The sequence below is a fragment of the Felis catus genome, chromosome A1 (genome assembly GCF_018350175.1).
Source record: "Felis catus isolate Fca126 chromosome A1, F.catus_Fca126_mat1.0, whole genome shotgun sequence".
In the NCBI taxonomy this organism is placed as follows: Eukaryota; Metazoa; Chordata; class Mammalia; order Carnivora; family Felidae; genus Felis; species Felis catus.
The window spans coordinates 56,930,884-56,952,296 of record NC_058368.1 but is presented as its reverse complement, the minus strand read 5'-3'; positions in this window follow the sequence as shown (position 1 = coordinate 56,952,296).

The window sequence follows — 21,413 nt, the reverse complement described above, 5'->3', positions numbered from 1 at the left end:
TATGGCAATACACACACATTTTCAAGAAAAGTTAGAGAAATTGTTAAAAACATATTTTCTCTCCATTACTAGATGGCTAGAAAATTCTTTTTAAAAAAGTATTTAAAATTTATTCATTTATGAGAGACCGAGTGTGAATGGCAATGGTCAGAGAGAAAGGGAGACACAGAATCTGAAGCAGGCTCCAGGCTCTGAGCTGTCAGCACAGAGCCCTACACAGCACTCAAATCCACAAACTGTGAAATCATGACCTGAGCTGAAGTCAGGTGCTTAACTGACTGAGCTACACAGGCACCTTAAAAATTCTCTTTATAATATAAAATGTTAGAGGAGGAACATTCAAAATGAGAATGAATTTATTCCAAAACTAACAGATAGGAGCAAAAAAGTATCCTGAGCTCACATACTGAATGAAGTCTCCTATTCATTCCCCGCTTCTTATTTAGGTTGCAAGACTACATCTGAAATTATTTAAGGAATATTTTCTCAGTAATGAATATATGCTCAAACGCTCTTTTATTCAATTCCAAACTGAAACATTTAAAAGAAATAAAGTGCTCCAGTAACTTTAAATCATTCCCTATAATACATGGCAATTTGAAACTATTGAAGCATTTTGTAAGGGTTTCTCTTTCAAAGTGTTAAATGTTTAGGGATTATAAAGAGTTATTTATTGCTATACTTTAGATTTATTAGTATCATTTTAAAAGGAGGAGGGTTATGATATCTTATAAATCTATCAACTAAAATAGTATAAAGTATATTTAATCAATATAAAGGCCATAAAGAAGCATATGCTGAGTAAAAGAGGAACAGAAATGGAAAACAAGAGCCATAAACACTTTTGAGGTCAGGCTTTCAAGGACCGTAAATGAAGGAAAAGGAATAATAAACACATGATAGCTATTTAAAAATCCTATATATCTGGATTTAAAATTAAAAATATAAACAAATCATCCTTAATAGAAAGAAAAACAACCCTTAGGCCAATTAAAAGATACATAGAGTTGAATGCCACTTGAAGAATACATGTCAAAATCAGTGAAACACCAGGTGTGAAGCACTTCAACCAAGGCTCCCCGTGATTTCCACTTCCTGGCATACATGGCAATGTGTAACGCCCTGTTCTTGAGTGTGAACTGGATGCAGTGACTCATTTCTTAACAATAAAACATGACAAAGGTGACACTATTTCTAGATTAATATCAAAAAAGACAATGGCTTCCATGTTACCTGCATGTGTTGCTTGATTACTCTACCGAAGCAAGCTGCCATGTTGTAAGCTGCACCATGAATTGGCCAAGATAGCACGGAACTGAGATCAATGCCCAATAAGCCACAAAGGACTAAATTCTGCCAGTAACTATGTTGGTGGCTTTGAAGCAGATACTTTCCAGTAATTACTTCAAAAGAGACTGTGTCCCCCACTACTAGCTGGACAATAACAATAATAACAATAATATAAACTTTGAAATAATGTTTGCTGTTTTCAGCCATTAAGTGGGTTAATTTGTTAACATCAACAGATAACTAATATATACAGGTAAAGCAATATCACAAGGGAAATAAGTCACTTTAAATATATTTACATGAAAGTAAAAACAAAAAAAAATTATATGCACTAAAATGTTCAAATCAAGAGCTGGTAAGGAACAAAGAGTAAACAGAAAAGCAGAAAAATGCAATAATAAAGATATGAGAAGATATAAGTGAAATAAATAGCAAGAAAAATTTGATCAGTAAAGCTGAAAGCTGATACTTTGCAACATATTAGTAATAAAACAGACTAACAAGAAATGTCAGAAAAAAAAGGCATTTAAAATAAAACTGCAGAATAGGAGAGAAACAGTCATAACATTAAAACATATAAAGGAATATTATAAATATTAATATCCAAATTTTTTGAAAATTTACCCACGATGTGTTAATTTATTAAAAATCAAAAAAATGCTTAAATTGGTAAAGGAAAAATGAAAAGTGAATAATCCCATAAACATTAGTGAAATTTTAAATTTTGAAAATATACAGGCCCAGGCAATATTGTGGATGTTTTACTGAGATTTTGAGGAACAGTACTTTGAGAGTTAATATTTTGTGTACTATCTAACACAAGTAGTTGTAAAACAGAAAAAGGGTTAAAGTTGATTAATATTACGGGGGTAAGAAAAAATTCATTCCCAAACTAGATAAACTAGGTAAACAGATTACAAATAAAGATAAGGTATGTCATTTAAAAATATTAAACATTTATTAATCAATAATTATTAAATTCATACAATAATATTCACTAATTATTATTACAACCATTAATACATATTGATTATATTAGCTATTGCTATATATTAAGATGTTATAATCAATTAATATAATTATTATGTAATTATAAAAAGTTATTATTAAAGTGCATTATGTTTTAGTCCACTGTAATATCAGATATCATCAGTCATTTATTTGCTTTCTTGGCTTTTTTTTAAAGCACAATTTTCAAATCAAGTTTCTATTAAATATCTGCAAAAATATCAGATTAAAAAAGATATCAATGAAAAGTAACTAAATACCTTTTTTAAAAATGGTTTTTGTAAGAAAGTACCAAGATTATTTTTATATTAGTTAAATTATTAAAGGTCCCTATTAGGAAAAGACACTTTTGAATAAAATGTTACAAGAGCTTTCAAAATGAAAACTAATTTATGCATTAAAACAAAGCAAATATGCTTGCCCTTGGGAATGCTTTGCCTAGATAAATATTTTATCTTATTTATTTTTTTACTAAGGAAGGTATAGATATACTTACAAGTGTATATCTTAACAATCTTATAAGGGCATAATATCATAAATGGGAAATCAATTATAAGGTTTCTCTGGGATTTCCAATTAGTTATACTACACATCAACAATTGAAATAAGACTAGATTGGATCTCAATTCTTGGATTAGCTCCAGTTAACATAACCTTTCAGATATCTTTTCAGGGATAATGACTGTGAAACTTACCTTAATTATATCCTGAGACACCCAGGGTTCACTCAATGTTCATTATTACCTCTGTATAGATGCTAGGGTTGTAACATGTGTATTTTGTTTACATATGGCATATATAAATTGATCAGGTACATATGGTTCTATGATTGATGTGTAATTTCTCTATTGTTGCTACTTAGATTTCAGAATGAGGAATTATATAGGTATAATTTTAGAAAACTTATCAACATCATATCACATAAGTAAATGGAATATTATTCATTCATTATAGAGGTTTTAAATGGCTCTCTATCTACCTTTTCAAAGTTAAGATACATATCTTTAGAATAAGGATACACAAAAAATAACCTTTGGGAAATAAATAAGTGACCAATAGCTTAAATGTATTTATTATCCATTCAAAAATTATTTATTCAAGAAGTTCAGTGTGTGAGGCATGACTGTACATATTGCAAAATCAGTATTAACAAATAAAAAAGCCCTACCCCTATCATAATGGGAGGAGATAAACAAAAAATACATAAAAATAAGCAAATATACTATATAAAAATAAACATTTTGGATGGGGAAATAAATCATAAAAAGGGATTAAGTTCTGTTAAGATAGGGTATTCAATTTTAAATAGTCAGGTAAGGCTTTACTGAAAATGTGGCATTTGGGGGTGCCTGGGTGGCTCAGCTGGTTAAGTGTCAGACTCTTGATCTTGGCTCAGATCATGATGTCACAGTTCGTGAGTTCAAGCCCTATGTTGAGCTCTGCATGGACAGCACAGAGCCTGCTTGAAATTTCTCTCCCTCTCTCTCTGTCCCTCCCTTTCTCCCAAAATAAATAAATAAATAAGCTTAAAAATATAAAGAACATGTGGTATTTGAATAAAGACTGAATTTTGAAAAGTACTGCGTAATCTGTGTATTAGGGATATACAGTATTCTAAACATAGTGAAAATGCCAGTTTTCTGAGGAAAACTGCCTGATGTGTTTGAGATATTTCAAAAAAAAATCATGGATAATCAAAGATACAAAGCAAGATATAACTAGTAAGGAGTTGCCATTAATTAAGACTGGATACCTGTAGGAGTGGGGTTAGGAAAAAAAAAAGATCTAGAACTCTGGAGTTCTTGCCTGGGATCGTAACTTTAAGTGTTTCAAAATACCAGTTGTGTTGCATTTTGATGGTGTGGATCCAGTCCCCAGACTGGATAACATCTCAAAGACAGTGGGGATAAACAGAGAAGAAAAAGTATTAAGAGTACAGTAGGAAGAAAACCACGGGATTGCTGTGCCCTGAAGTCAAATATAGAAAGTATATCCCGAAGAAAGGAGGGGGAAACAGCAAAAGCTTCTGTGAGGACTCAGTCACTCCTTAACTGGGGCTGCATGGAGCCATAGTTGCTTCCAGAGCTGGTGGTAGAAGTTTATATTATCCAACAATATAAACCCTTGAATTTATAATTAGGTGCAATGTTATATATTTATTTATAATGAGAAAAGAGTTTGCATCAGATAACAGACCTCTTTGGCATATATGACAAATATTACAAAATCCAGAGAAAATAATACAGTGGTTTTATTTTTAAGTAGCTGCTTGATATAAATCTGTAATATATCTTTTCTGTACAATTTTGGATGCATACTCTTTGTTCACTATCTTTATATCCCAAGAATATTATGGTATCATTTCTGAAGAGAAAGTAAAGACCTTGGTCTTTTCTCCAACTGGTTGGTCTTTATTTTTATCGCTTATTAAAAATTTTTTTCATAATTTTTGACAACAAAATTCATAGTTTCTGTGGACTTTGGCATTGAAGTTTCTGCCAGTCTTCTTCCTTTTTTTATATTTTTTATTTTTTATTAGTAATATGTGAATCTGTCCAATAATTGTTAATATTAATTTGAAATTAAGGGAGAAAACAATTCAAATAAAGTTGTCACTATAGTCTATCAAGTAACCTAATTTTTAATTAAATTATTTTTATGCAATGTGCATTGAGTTATTGATAAATATTCGAAGTTTTATTCCTGGAATACTTATTTTTTCAGGCAATATTACTGCAGGGTAGAGCCACAATACTGTTTGTTTAGGGTATGATGTGTTAGATAGACTCAGATTCAATCCAATAAGTAGAGATTCATTAAAGTTTTACCTCACATACAGATGTATTTACTGCTTATGTTATGGCCCTACAAACATAGTTTCTGATGAATTCTGTTTTCACAATTCACATAGGGAAAAGAAAATGCAGTGTATATACACTTGTTTGTACTACATCATCAAGTGTATTCCTGACAGGTGAGAACATTCATTTTGACTAGGTATCCATAAGAACTAAAACACTGCTTGCAATGATCCACATTTGATGACTGGATAAAATTTCCACAGTCTAGCATCTGGCACTGTATATTTTAAGACTTGTATCTTATATGTTGCCTACATACTTCCAGATACCAGGTGCAGAGCCTGCAATTCACCTGCACCCTTATATCACAACTCCAGGTGACGCATAGTGGGTGAGAAAGTATCCTTTGAAAGTAGTCCTATACCACTTTTGCCAGAAATAACCCTATGTATACAGTAGTAATTACAAACAATTATAAACAACCCTATTACACTAAAATTCAATGTTTTTCCAAATCAACTTGCCTTTGGCTGCATTTCCAAAACACTCTGGACATTTGTCCTCAAAATCAAGAAGTATGAAGGAGAAATATCAAAAGGAAGAAGAACTGTTCCTAACTATGTGAGAGAAAATATTTCACCTTTCCAAATGTTATGTAAATATACTTAAACTAGGACCGCTCCCAATTAGTGAGATAGAAGTAACCAATGAAAGCGAGGGGTTCCAGACCTTAAACATAAGGGTCACAGTATATCTATCTTGGTGTGGAGTTTGACTACAATGTTGATAAAAACAATTTGGTGGAATGGTGAGAGGCAAAGCCAAAAAGAAATGGGCTTAAGAGAGAATGGGAAGGAGAATTTGGCTGTCATAGAGGAGGAAGGCATTGTAAATAGAATGTAGTACATGAGAGATGCCTTTGAGACAGTTTTTATTCATTTTTTCCTTTGTAACTAAATTCTGGTTGAAAATTAAGTTATATATTTTTTTAAAATAACATTTCAAATAATATATTTAAGAGAAGATAGAAAATAGTTTGACAGGATAAATTGGAAAGTAACCCACATTTATTCAACAAGTATTCATGAGTACCTACGAAATTAGCAAGCTCTATGGGAGGTACTAGAGATGATGATTAGGTAGGCATGATCTGTGCCCTCCTGATCTAATGTTGTATTGGTTGAGACATGCATACATCAAGTAAACTGGTTCACAACTCATTAAGATATATCAGAAGTTATACTGAGGAAGTAAACTATATACTTGGGTAGAGACACAGAATGATTAGTGGTTATAAAGGAGATGACATTAAGTTAGTGATTGAGGTATTATGAAAGACCTTTCTCAGAAGGTAGCATTTAAGCTTAAAGATGAAGGATGAAAAGGAGCCATCAAAGGGGAAATCCATGAGGCCCCATGTGTAGAACAGAGTAGAAATTCAAAGGTTCCCAAGAGGAGTGTAATTACATTCTCAGAAAGATATGAAACACAAGCATGCTATAACCAGAAACTAATAGTCATATTATAAAATTAAAATTAAGATAAATATGATAATTGAATTCCTTAGTTTTGCTAGTTTCATTTGAAGCTTTTAATAGGCATAGGTGTATAATGGCTATTTTATTAGACAATGTGAGTAAAGAATATTTCTATCTTCCCAGAATGTTTTTCTTGGAGAGCATACTGGTATTTGCTTCCAGTAGTGAGCCATTTTTTCTTCTGGAGTAAATATGGTCAAATTACATTTATGGAATAAAAAAACAATCCTTTTAACACTTGTCATGCATGCATATGTGCACTCACCATTCTTTACTCCCTATAGAGATAACTTAAAAAACAAATATTTTAATTAATGATAATGTCTTTTTTTCTCTTTGACTAATTGCACACATTGGAACAAATGGATTTTAAAACATTTCTTGTTCATTGGATATTGCTTTAGGCTTTAGAATAGAGAGATGTCTTCCTATTGATCCTCCTCAGATTAAGCTATACAAGTATTACTGTCCATCCTTTTACACAAACCCAGGCAAAAAACGGGGTCAGAGAATGAGAATTTGGTACCTGAGAAGTATCTCATACACTCCCACTACCCCCACACAGAAAATATAGTTGTGTCTCATAAATGACTGCTTGAACTCTAGGGAAAGGAATGGGATTGAACCCAACAAATAAAATATTGATTATCACCTATGAATACTCAAGATAGAGAATGAAGGAAGAGAAGGAAAATGTTTTAATAGAGAGTGGTTTTAGGTATTATGAAACTCCTATTTCATTGCTTACTATAATACCATACCAAGATCTAGCCCAGAGAAGGAAGTCACTCCTGTTTTAGGCAATGTTCATAATTTTTCTTTCATCTTTCTGTGCTCCATCACAGCCTTAAGGAAGGATCTCCTCATCTTCTTTCTCTAGGCCATTCCATTTGCCACCATTATGCTTTGAAAACTGCCAATTTCACCCCCTTCTACTGTCTTCAGCTGATGTTTCCACTTAGATTAAAACACTTTTATGGCTGTCTGTCAACTGAAGTTGCTATCAATATTTAACAGTTCCAGATTTTCTGGTGTATTCCTACATTTCCTACATTGTCCCTGGCTCCAACTGGGTGTTTTTCAATTATTTTCCCACATTTTATCGATGTCTCTGTGTATTTCTAATAACTTTATCCTCCAGTTCTAACGCTGGCTTTACTCATTGTTTGCCAAATGAGCTCCAACATGATCTCTTCTGTGAAGTCCTTGAAACCAGTACCCACCACACCAGTAGCAAGGAAGATCATGGCCTTATTTGTGTTACCAAGGATTCTTTGTGGGGTGGATTTTGTTTTGTTTTGTTTTGTTTTTGAAGCATGTACTCATTGCACAGTACATAAAATGTATACATATGTATACATACATACAATTTCTGAAAAATACGGTGAACTACAAAACAATGTATTTTAAATTTGAGTTCATTTAAAACTTTTGCCATACATCTAGAAACTGCTCAGTAAATATCTCCTGAAAATATAAATGTATGAAAAAACATACATTTGAGGAATAAGATGAAGGTTGTAGGTTTTTGGAAATGTCATCTGCAAATCCAAATTAAAAAAAAAAAAAAGAAAAGCCTATCAGCCATATAACTCAGGTGAAAAAAAAATAAAAAGAGAACAGGCAATTGAGGCAAGTTCCTTTTTCATAGTAGTGTCTGCGTAATGATTTTTCTTTAATGAATTTTACCTTGTCTTTGTCATATAATTATTTGATAAATAAAATACAATAATGACCAAATTGCTCCAATTATTTTCTATACGGGGACAGTCATTTTATATTCATTGATACTAGAAATAACTATATTATAGATACAGTATGATTTTTTCTTTGGTTAATACATTTTACATTTTGTCACATTTGTTCAAAATATTCTGTGTGATTTTTAATTAATATGTGTTAATCTATATTACATATACACACATGGCATACTATTACCTTGTTTGAACACATATTTATTTATTTAAAGTTTATTTACTCAAGAGAATGAGAGAAGGAGCTAGCAGGCATGAGTCAGAGAGGGGCAGAGAGAGAGAGAGCGAGGGAGAGAATCCAAGCAGGTTCCATGCTGTCAGCACAGCCTGACACAGGGCTCAATCCCATGACTGTGAGATCATGACCCAAGCTGAAATCAAGAGTTGGATACTTAAACAACTGAGGCACCCAGGTGCCCCGGAACACAGCATTTAAAAGTCAATATTCTGAAAGCTGAACTAGAAGTCCTTATTCTGAAACCAAATTGTGTCAAGTGTTCGTAAACATTATTGTTCTTCCACTGTCAATGAAAGTTGCCAATATAATAATGAAATTCAAAATGAGAAATTAATGGATTTAGACACTAAACAATATAAAAATGACAAGCTGTATATTAACTGACATTTTATTTTTTATTTTTTTAATTTTTTTTATTTTTTTTTAAAAAAGTTTTTAACGTTTATTTATTTTTGAGACAGAAAGAGGCAGAGCACGAACGGGGAAGGGTCAGAGAGAGGGAGACACAGAATCTGAAACAGGTTCCAGGCTCTGAGCTGTCAGCACAGAGCCCGACGAGGGGCTCGAACTCACCGCGAGATCATGACCTGAGCTGAAGTCGGCCGCTTAACCGACTAAGCCACCCAGGCGCCCCTTAACTGACATTTTTAGCTCATTCTGTTGAAATGTCTAGAAGAGCATATTAACAATGAACATTATATGATCAGATTTTTTGTTAATGGCTACTATTTCAAATAAACCTTTCACTTTTTATTAGTAATGCTATCTGAAGGGTAGATACTCTGGAATTGTGTCCAACTTACTGGAAGAGGTAACTTATCAATAAATACCAAAATAAAATTTATTAGGCAACTGAAAAGGTGGTCATCATGAACAGATGATAAAAATGCCAAATCACCAATTTGCTCTTCTTCCTCCCCCTTCAGGATGTCTCCTGCATCTTTATCTTTTCTCTTCCCAAAGGAATAAAAAATATTTTAAAAAGGGATTTTATACTTGTTTTTATCCCCAGTATTTGCTTTAGAATGTAATAAGGTATAGATATTGTACTAGTGTTTATCTCTTCCTCTATTTATCAATCTTGGAGCAATTGGTAAATATAAACATGATAAATTTAAAATGTACAAGTAAGGATGCCTTTGCTTTTGGGTAGACGTCTCAGGATATTCACCTTTAAAAATCTTATCCTACTCTTTGCCTCGGCGATCTGCTACTATAATATTTCTGTCTCACATCTTTTCCTAACCAATAATTATACTGATACAAAATCCCAATGTCAGGTGTTCTATTCCATAGAATTAATTTAAGTATCCTCATTGCTAAAACTCTTCAACCCCACCATGATCTCTGATCCTGTGAGGCTGACACATTTTTAATTTCTGTACCTACAAATCTGCCATTCTCATGATTCCCTAGTATACCTGAGTTCATGATCCATCAAATAATTGGGTAAAATAATTTACCTTATTTAAATTCAACTTTACCTACTTCGTTGATGTATCAGAGAAGTTTCTCAAAGCTGAAAGAATTTACACATTCATGTTGACTGGATTCCCTCTACATTTTTAACTACAAATTTTATTTTATTTATTTTAATTATTTATTTATTTTTTCTTTTTTTTTTTTTAAATATGAAATTTATTGTCAAATTGGTTTCCATACAACACCCAGTGCTCATTCCAACAGGTGCCCTCCTCAATACCTATCACCCACCTTCCCCTCCCTCCCACCCCCCATCAACCCTCAGTTTGTTCTCAGTTTTTAAGAGTCTCTTATGCTTTGGCTCCCTCCTTCTCTAACTGTTTTTTTTCCTTCCCCTCCCTCATGGTCTTCTGTTAATTTTCTCAGGATCCACGTAAGAGTGAAAACACATGGTATCTGTCTTTCTCTGTATGACTTATTTCACTTAGCATCACACTCTCCAGTTCCATCCACGTTGCTACAAAGGGCCATATTTCATTCTTTCTCATTGCCACATAGTATTCCATTGTGTATATTAGCCACAATTTCTTTATCCATTCATCAGTTGATGGACATTTAGGCTCTTTCCATAATTTGGCTATTGTCGAAAGTGCTGCTATAAACATTGGGGTACAAGTGCCCCTATGCATCAGTACTCCTGTATCCCTTGGGTAAATTCCTAGCAGTGCTATTGCTGGGTCATAGGGTAGATCTATTTTTAATTTTTTGAGGAACCTCCACACTGTTTTCTAGAGCAGCTGCACCAGTTTGCACTCCCACCAACAGTGCAAGAGGGTTCCCGTTTCTCCACATCCTTGCCAGCATCTATAGTTTCCTGATTTGTTCATTTTAGCCACTCTGACCAGCATGAGGTGGTATCTCAGTGTGGTTTTAATTTGTATTTCCCTGATGAGGAGTGACGTTGAGCAACTTTTCATGTGCCTGTTGGCCATCTGGACATCTTTTTTAGAGAAGTGTCTATTCATGTTTTCTGCCCATTTCTTCACTGGGTTATTTGTTTTTCGGGTGTGGAGTTTTGTGAGCTCTTTATAGATTTTGGATACTAGCCCTTTGTCCAATATGTCATTTGCAAATATCTTTTCCCATTATGTTGGTTGCTAACTACAAATTTTAAATAGGAAGCATCTCTGCTACCTAACCTTCTACTATATTTCACTTGGGGATTCATTTTTCAACGTGCTAAATATGTGTTCCACATCCCCTCTTCCTCCTTAATTCCTTCTCTACCTTTATTCTATCCTGATTATCTTTTAGTTCACACACACACACACACACACACACACACACACATATACCCCACAGCATAAATGAGAGGAGGATTATCATTTCCTTCTAAAACTATGTCCAGCTACAACAACACACTGTCTTCTCTCTTGAATACAATGCATTTCTACTCAAAGACAGTGTTCTGGAAATTATTCCTTTCCTCTGTTGTAATTAATGTTCATTTCTATGAGAGCATTTTCATCAAACTAAAAAGCTGCTGCAAAATCTCTTCTTTATTAAAAAAAACTATCTCTTTTATTATAGTATAAGAAAACAGAAATGATATACCTATATTACTAAGTCCACCTCACTTATTATTATTCCTTGAATCTACTTCAAAAAGTCTTATGCATCGGTGTCTCTACTGAAAAATGCTCACACTGAGGTTATGGATATAATTTATTTTACCATGACAAATGGTCTTTATCTTTGTTGATTTCCAAGCAATGTCTGATGCAATTGAGCTCAACTTCCTTCTTGAAACATATTCATTTAGATTCTGGGAAATCACAATTTCCTGATACTAATTTTTTTACATAACTTTCTTCTCTTTTCAGGCTTCTTTGATGAATATGCTTCCTTTTCCTAGTTCCAGCCATTATAGTACTACTGAGCTTAGTTCTGGAAACTCTTCCTTTCACTATGTCTACTGTCATCACCTAGGTAAACCATAATATAACAATAGATTTAAATTCCACTTAAAAGTAGAACAAATCTATTTTTTTCAATCTTCAATCCAAAATTCTTTCAGAAACGCGAGAAAACCAAGCATGAATATCCAACTTGTTCCTTGATATCTTTACATGGAGGCATAGTAGATATCTCAAGCATAACATATCCAAAACTAAACTCTTAATTTCCCTCTCCTAAAAAGATTCCATTATCAATGTTCTCATCTTAGCTTTCATCATTCAGTAATTCCTCTCCCCCTAAAAATCTCCACTTTCTGTTACTTATGAGGCATAAATTATTAGAGTTCAATTTGACTACTGATGTTTGGCTTCCCCTCCATACCCAAGCTATAAGGATACAATAAATCCAGATTATCACCATTTCTCAATACCTCTGCGACTACTACTCTGGTCCAAGCCACCCTCAACACTTTTCCTGGAATAGTCATAAATAATCTGTTTGCTCTCTAGCCCCTTGTTCATTGTCCTTTTCAACAATTCCTGCTTGAAACAGTATCAGTTCATCTTAATGCCCTAAACAAAACACCTCAATGGGCTATCTTAGACTTTAAACAAAATGTATGCATCTACCTGGCTTACTATGATCTACATGGCTGTGTATTACATCTCTTATCTTTATTCTCATTTTAACATGTTCAAGTTATACTTGTCTCCTCGTTAATCCTTGCACATCCTAAGTATGCTCACAACTCAGGGTTATACATTTTTTATTTCTTCTGGAAGGCTTCTTCCTGCATACTTAAATAATTGTATCCTTTACTTTTTTCAGTTGATACCACAGAAAAGCCTTCTACATTACTATCTAAAATATCACCCCTTATATTTCTATTTTCTTCATCTAATATATGTTCTTTGCCTTCTTCATTGCTCTTATGATTGCCTGGGCTTATATTTCATATTTATTTATTGCCAGTGTCCTGAAACAGACTGTAAACTCCATGAAGGCAGATAATTTATCTCCAGCACAGATAAAAGTAGGTACATAGTAAATGCTCAATAAATAGTCCTAATCAGTGAATGAAAAATTGCTTTCATCTATGAAGAAAATTTTAAATTTATATATCTGGATTTTTTTAAATTCCATGAGAAGTTGAATTATGGCTTGGATTAGTCAGGGTTGAATTAAAGAAGTGAAATTACTATGAGTAACATTGAATAAAAGGTTATTAAGATTATAATTCTGTAGTTATGAGAGCTTGTTGGTTACCTCTCTTTGTACATCCTCACATCCTCAGGACCTCTGCATGTATTCTCAGCTAATTTGGGCTTTCTCACAGTAAGGTGGCTTCAGTGAAGCGGACATTTTCTCTTGTCAATTCAGCGTTCCGAAGTAAGAGGCCTACCTAGTGAACCCAGCAGAAGTTGCATTATCTTTTATGACATAGCCTCAAACACATTCACCTTCACTTCTGTCACGTTCTGTTGGTTTCAAGTGAGTCATAGGCCAACCCAGATACAAATGGGAAGAGAATAAGACCTCCCTATTAATGGGGCAATGGTAAAGTCACATTGCAGGAGACCTTGGGGCAATAGGTATATTGTTCCACTAATCTTTTGAAAGTATGATTTTTCACCATTCACTCTCTAGTCACAATAATTCATATTCTCACATGCAATACACGTGCATCCTTCCCACCAAGTCCCTCAAATCTTCATCCTGTTATGGAATCATAATAGGAAGTCTGGAAGTTATCTTCATTTATAAGCTCAGATGAGTATATATTCCTCTGGTATAAGTCTTGCTATATTTGTCTTTTTTAGAATATCTGGGAGTTAAATAGAAAAAAAAATATGTGTCTTCCCTGCCAACCCTCACCCCCGTCTCCAAAACATTGAATAATGTCACAGCAATAGGGCAACCACTATGAACATTCTCATTCAAAAAGTGATAAAAGGGAAACAAAAGTAGTCAATGTTCACAGCACCTCTGAAATCCAGCAGGACATATGTTGTTAGTTTCTTAATTTAGGTTCTGTCCTATTCTTTGGCGATTTTTATCTTGTTTGTTGGTATGTAGAATCTGCACTTTTGATTCTACTTTGTAGTTTTCATAAGAAAACTGAGTTTGCAACTGAGTTGACTTTGTACTATATTTCCTGCCATAAAAGTTTGGGAATCCAAAGAAAGGCCCGTTTTCATTTTGTATATTTTTTGTCACTTATAGTTATAACTGTAGGTAACTTCCATCAGGAAAAAAAGTTCTTAAAAATGTGCGGGTTTTTTAACGAATGGTATTAGAATATATTCAATCAGAAAAATGAAGTAACCGAAAATCTGAAACAGATACTTCCCTAATTCAAGCTCTGGGTAAAGCTGATATAGGACAATGTATTTTAATTTCTTGTAATCCCCATTGTGTAAGACAAAGGATCTTGAAGGTACACCTTTAGAGTTCACTGAAGGACTTTGGTCTATTTGAAAATGTTTGAGTTACTCGTTTAAATCTTTTTGAACAAAGGATTTTACAATCCCACACTGGTGTTTATTTTTTGCACTAGGGTTCTTGCTTACTTTCAGAACTCTTTGTTGGCTGAAAAGATTATTCTGAGCCCTTTACATCTCTCCCAAATTCACTCCAATACATAATAACTAATTCTTTAGTATACTGCTCTCCTTACTCATTTTGTTATAAACTATTGGTAGGTGGTATCCTTAACATTCTGCCTAGAGTGTCTTTAGTAAGATCATCAAGTCATTAGGTATATTTTCCTATTTTTCATGTTAGTATAGGCAACAATTTAGCTGCATTTTCTGACACTATAACATGGTTCTCCTTTCTATAACTTCCAAAAATAATTTCCTCACTCTTTGTTTTTGTTTTTGAACTTAAAAAAATTTTTTTAATGTTTATTTATTTTTGAGAGAGAGTGTGTGTGTGAGTGGGGAAGGGTCAGAGAGAGGGAGACACAGAATCTGAGGCACGCTGTCAGCACAGAGCCTGACATGGTGTCTAACTCATGAACCATGAGATTATGACCTTAGCAGAAGGTGGACACTTAACAGACTGAGCCACCCAGGTTCCCCTCCTCCCTCTTTGTTAATGCCTTGATGACAATATCTTCAAATGTCTTTAAACTTCTGCATTTACTCTGATTAAAATTTGACCTCCTTCAATGTACCATTTCCTCAAAGGCCTTCGAGCTTTGACCTAACAATCAGTCCAAAAGCCAATGTCATATTTTTTAGGTTGTTGTTAAGGGTGTGTAAAAACATACTCTCTCCTGTGATTAATTTAGATTTACATATGAGACCCAGATCCTGCCAATGAACTGGAAATCTGCCAGTGGGATATATAGGAAATTGGTGGTTCTTTTTTTTCAATTTTTAAAGGAAAAAAATCATCAGATTTATTATTCTGCTTAATATATTTTAATGGAAAAATAACTGGAACTAAAATATCATCACTATATTTTGAAGGAAAATTGTTGAGTAAAAAGAGAGAAATAATAAGTGTATCTGAATTCTTTATGATGCCTTTGAATTGCTTAATGAATCAATCTTAAAGTAACTACACCTTGAGCGGCTTAGATGAGTTGATGGATATTAAAGAGAAGCAAATCCTGTCCACACTAGTCACAGATCTCTGCTGTACTACATATATAAAAAGAGATAATGATTCCACATAAATAGGTCCTTCATGAGGAATAAATAGTATGCTTTTAGAAGCTTTCCTGTCGAATATTATCTGCTTAAAAACTTGCAATTCTCTTTATTTCCTCTAGGAAACACTTGCTTTAACTATAGGTTGAAGATATTTACATTTTCATATGGAATTTGGTCTATCCTGTGGGGAATATTCTTGGTACCTCAGAATAAACAGTTTATGATTCATTCATATTTCAGTAATAAATATATATATACTTTTAAAACTACATGACAAATATGTCACTGTTGATAGTGGGGGAGGCTGCAAGTTTATGGATCGAGGGAATTTGGGATGAGCCAAGCACTAAACAGATGGACCATGGTAAAAAAAGAGAGAGAGAGAGAGAGAGAGAGAGAGAGACAGAGAGAGAGAGCCTACATTATCACATTAGCACATCATCAAAGTCCATAGTTTTTATTTTGTTTCAGTCTCAGTGACATATATTCTACGGATATTGACAAATGTATAATGACAGGTATCTATAATGCGAGAGAGAGTCAGTGAATAAGGGATATTCTCAAAAATGGCCTTCTCTTCCAGACTTTAGGTGGACTAATGTGAATTTCATCCTACAGCACCCCTTAAAAGATCCCCAGATGGACTGAGAACCAGCTGCCACACTGATGGACCAGCTTTATAACACACTCTTGTATTGACCCTTTCTAATATTTTTCAGTCCTCTACTCCTGGTCCTTGGATTTTTCCAAGTAAGTGATTTGCATACAAGCCTAGTTTAGGCTTTGAGTTTCTGAGGGAACCCAGGAATAGATGCAGACCAAATGTTTGAGACAGTTTATAGCTTACTGAATCTATTAATGATAAGAATTAATTCACTATTCAAAAAAATAATAACTCATATTTATAAACCCAGAAATATCTCTCTTTCTTTTAACCATGGTCCATCTATTTGGTGCTTGGCTTGTCAGATAAAAATAAGTTTCTTTAGTTTCTGGGCCCACACTGAATTACTACAGCATCTAGATAAACACTATGCCTGTTTGCTCAGTAAGCAGTTTTGGGAGCCCTTCCTAATAAAGATGTTCTTTGCCTTCTCAATTTAGATTTCAAACCGTTGCTGCAAATTAAACTTACTAAAATTCTAGTCTTTTATTTAATGGCATATAGAAGTCATTTGCATATTTTCAAAGAATGCAAGATAAATTAAAGCTGATTCAGAAAAGAGCAACATCAGTAGTTAAAAAAATTAAAAACTGGACATAGAGTAGAGGCAATATTTTATATCCCCAAGACAACAAAGATTGAATAAGGTATAGACTCTTTGTATTTAAGAAATATCATGTGTATCTAAAATGAATGTAATTCAGTTTTTATAAAAGTGTGTTTATAAGTGGGTGATTTCATTAGGTTTTACTGGGAAATAGACTGCAATCTTGTTTTATGGTCACTAATACTCTCAAATTTCAGTTTTTAATTTAAACCAAAACTTAAACTAAAAAGTTTTTGATAAAAGTATTAATCTGAAGAACATTAACTTTCATAGAAAAATAAAGACAATATTATTGGCAATGTTAAGATAAAATACAGCTTGTTATTAAAGCAAGACAAGTGATAGTAAATCTTCAGGGTTTATAATTTTTAAGTGTAAAGGGAAAATGTTGATATTTTTGATGTCTTCTTATTAGACATCAAGAGCTTAGTAAAATGCAAAGAAATATTTATAGTATAACAAATCTAACAACAGAATACTAATTGAACTTCATGGTAACTTCCCCAACTTGTTTATGGAATATTCCATTTAATTCATCTCACAAGTGAAACAGACGAATTGTTTTAAAAATTCAAAAACTAATTGAAACAGAAGCACTTGTCATAAATAATTTTACATCATCATTCAAATATGAGAAATATTAAAAAATGAATTAAACTATCAAGGCTCAAATAATACAGCATATAAGTTACCTTTGTCATACATATAAAGGTATTTTATACCATATAAGTCAAATTAATGTGAATTCCAATAAAACAAGAACAAATTGAAGAATACCCTGAACTAGCAAATACAACAAAAGCTCCATAGTTCTCTTGGCCCAAGAGGGCATTATCATTTACATAATGTGTGACTGAGTCAATAACAAGGGCCATTTTGGTCTCTCAGAGAATGTGAAGAAAAATAAGGTAAAGGAATGCTACACAGGAAAATAGAAAAGAACAGCATCCATAAAACAGATTGTGCATTGATCATGGGAATTTCAATTACTGGGAAAATGTCTTATGTGATAGCTCTGGAGTCAATAAAGTAGAATGCATAGTCTTTGGAGGAATGCTGGACGATTTTCACACACTGTTATGAAACATCCACAGCAAAGTAAAAACAAGAACTCCTGAATAGAATTCTGCTGAACAAAGTAAGTCATCATGAAATTCCTAGAGTCTGGTGATCACTGAACTTTCAAATATTTTCAGCTTCTATTGAAGTAGACAATGTCTGTTGTTTTTACTAAACTATGTAAACTATCACAGCTTTACTTCTTTGTCTTCTTAGAAGTTTTCAAGTTTTGTTATGTTTTGTTTTGTTTTTTTAATTTCTTTTATGTTTATTTATTTTTGAGAGAAAGATAGAGTATGAGCAGGGAAGGGGCAGAGAGAGAGGGAGACACAGAATCTGAAGCACGCTCCAGGTTCTGAGAGCTGTCAGCACAGAGCCTGACATGGGGCTCAAACTCACAAACTGTGAGATCATGACCTGAGCTGAAATCGGGCACTTACCTGAGCCAACCAGGTGCCCCAAGTTTTGTTTTCTTTTAAAGCAAAAGTTGTTCCCATGAATCAAATTCAACAATTATAAATAACATGACCCACAACTTTGGATATTTTTTTTCTCTGAATGAATTTCCTACAACTATCTTAAGCCTAAATGTGGTGATCATAATTCAAATGTCTTTTGGAAACATCCACCTACTAGATAATTTCCATATTTTTCCACTTTAAAGGGTAATTCATAGGACAAGTTTAACATAACATTTCTAAAAGAGAGATTACCATTTAATGTAATTCAAAAAATGAAACAAAAGTGACATACATTTTATTCATGCTAAATCCAAAACTGAGTATTCAGCATGCATTAATGTTAGTAGAAACAGTTTAGAACTTTTCAAATAGTCACAGCTACCAACTTATTCATGTAAAAACTATTTTTTGTGTGTGAACCACTGTCATATACCTATGTAGATAAATATTTGTTTCACTTCATTTTCAGTGAAGAAAATATAAAATTTTAATTTTCATGATCTTGTTTTTCAAAATCAAGACCAATCTGAGATATCTCAGCAAATATAAATGGCAGAGATGAGAAGAAGGAGAGGGAGAAGAAGCAGAAGCACCAGCAGTAAAGGTTAAACATACTGAATTTTAAATATTGGACTCTGATATAATAAAACCATATTTTATGTATAAGAACATTTTTATGATTCTTTTTTTCATGTTTACTAATTTTGAGAGAGAGAGGGAGGGAGAGAGTGTGAGTGGGGAAGGGGCAGACACTGAGGGTAGGAGAGAATCCTAAGCAGGCTCTACACTGACAGTGCAGAGTCAGACTCCTGACTCAATCCCATGAATGGTGAGATCATGACCTGATGAGGTCAAGAGTCAGACGCTTTACTGACTGAGCCAGCCAGGCACCCCTATGATTCTTTATACAAGAAACTAAAATCAGACTAACTGTACAATTAATGAATTCAGTGAAAATCAAATTTAAAAATTTTTTAATGTTTATTTATTTTTGAGAAATAGAGACAAAGCATGAGTGGGGGAGGGGTAGAGAAAGGAGGGAGGCACAGAATCCAAAGCACACTCCGGGCTCTGAGCTGTCATCACAGAGCCCAAATGGGGCTCGAACCTATGTGAGGTCATGACTTGAGCTGAAGTCGGATGCTTAACTGACTGAGCCACCCAGGTGCCCCAAAATCAAATTTCTTTTTTAACTGAATTACCTGATTGTCTTGGTATAAATGACTGACCTGTAAATAAAATGAGTAAATTAATTATGACTACTATTGGTATTAACATCTATAAATGGAATTATATATTTCAACAGTGATCATTATATATAACATTATTTATATCTGAATTACATTTTTGAATACTAAGGGATATGTGCACTAACATTCCCTTATTCTCTTTTTCTGAACACTAATTTTGAGTAGAAAATAATGAACATTGTAGGATACCCATTTTGACATTTTACTGATATTTTTGCATACAGTATTCTAAATTCTGATATAAGGATTGCAGTGAAGATTCAATACAAAACTAATTAAAACCAAACAAAAATTTAGAAAGAAAACATAAGGTGAGATTTGATGGAACTCAACAATATCGAGTTGTTTATTTTAAAGCTAGATAGGTAAACAAGTCTATGCTGGACATATTTTTGACTAAATACTAAATAACATTTTTATAAGTGTCATTTTTTTGTGAAGAAATACATTATACATTTACCTATCAGAAGATACTTGAAGAGCATATGTTCCAAATAATTGAGCTCTTCAATCTGGCATGGCATCTGTTTTAGGCTCATTCAAGGAGGTAACAAGTGAAGGGCCACTTGGACTGAAATTTGTTGTCTTACTAATGAAGAACCTATCTAACTGCAACCCAAGAGACAAATGCATTAACATTCCCTTTTTATTCTATTTTCTTTTTGTTATTTTGCTTTTCTTAATTTTTCTTCCTGTTTGTCTATTTCCTCATTTTTGGTGAATATTTTCTATAATACACATTCTTTGCTTGAGAAATATAAATTATAAACAAAATCACATCATCAAATGGCTGGCTTCTAATTCCCTTGGAATTCAGTCTAAGAATCTACCTTTCATGCCTTGTCATAGAAGATTTGTGGATATACAGAAACATGTAAAAAGCAAATAAAACATCAAAAAAATACAGAGAACATCATGAGCCATGAAAGAAGACAGTGGAGCCAGGAGGGTAAGCATTCTGAATGAGTGTTACACCAACATAAAGTTAGAAGCTTCATGCCAATACATGATAGGTAACTATGGGAAAGTTATTTAACCTTTTAAAGTTTCCAATTTTTCATTTAAACATGTACATATTTCCAAATATACACTATGAAGTCAGAATTACCTTGTTACTAAAACCAGATAAAGACATCACAAAAAGAGAAAACTACAGACCAATATCCCTGCTGAACACAGATACAAAAATCTTCAACAAAACATTAGCAAACCACATTCAACAACACATGAAAAGGATCATTCACCACGATTAACTGGAATTTATTCCAGGGATGCAAAGGTGGTTCAAATATTAACAAATCAATCAATAAGATACAAAATTAAGACTAAACGTTATGTGACTGTCTCAATAGATGCGGAAACAGCTTTGACAAAATTCAACATCTGCCATAACAAAATCAGCAAAGTGGGTTTAGAGGGGAAATAGCACCAACATAATAAAGGCCACATATGACAAACCCACAGCTAACATAATACTCAATGGCGAAGAACTGAGAGCTTTTCCTTTAAGATCTGAACAAGACAAGGATGTCCACTCCTACCACTTACATTCAACATACAACTGGAAGTCCTAGTCACAGCAAGAAGACAGAAAAAGAAATAAAAGGCATCCAAATTGGTCAGAAAGAAAGAAAACTGTCACTATTTGCAGATGACATGATACTATACACAGAAAACCCTAAAGACTATGAGAAAGCTAT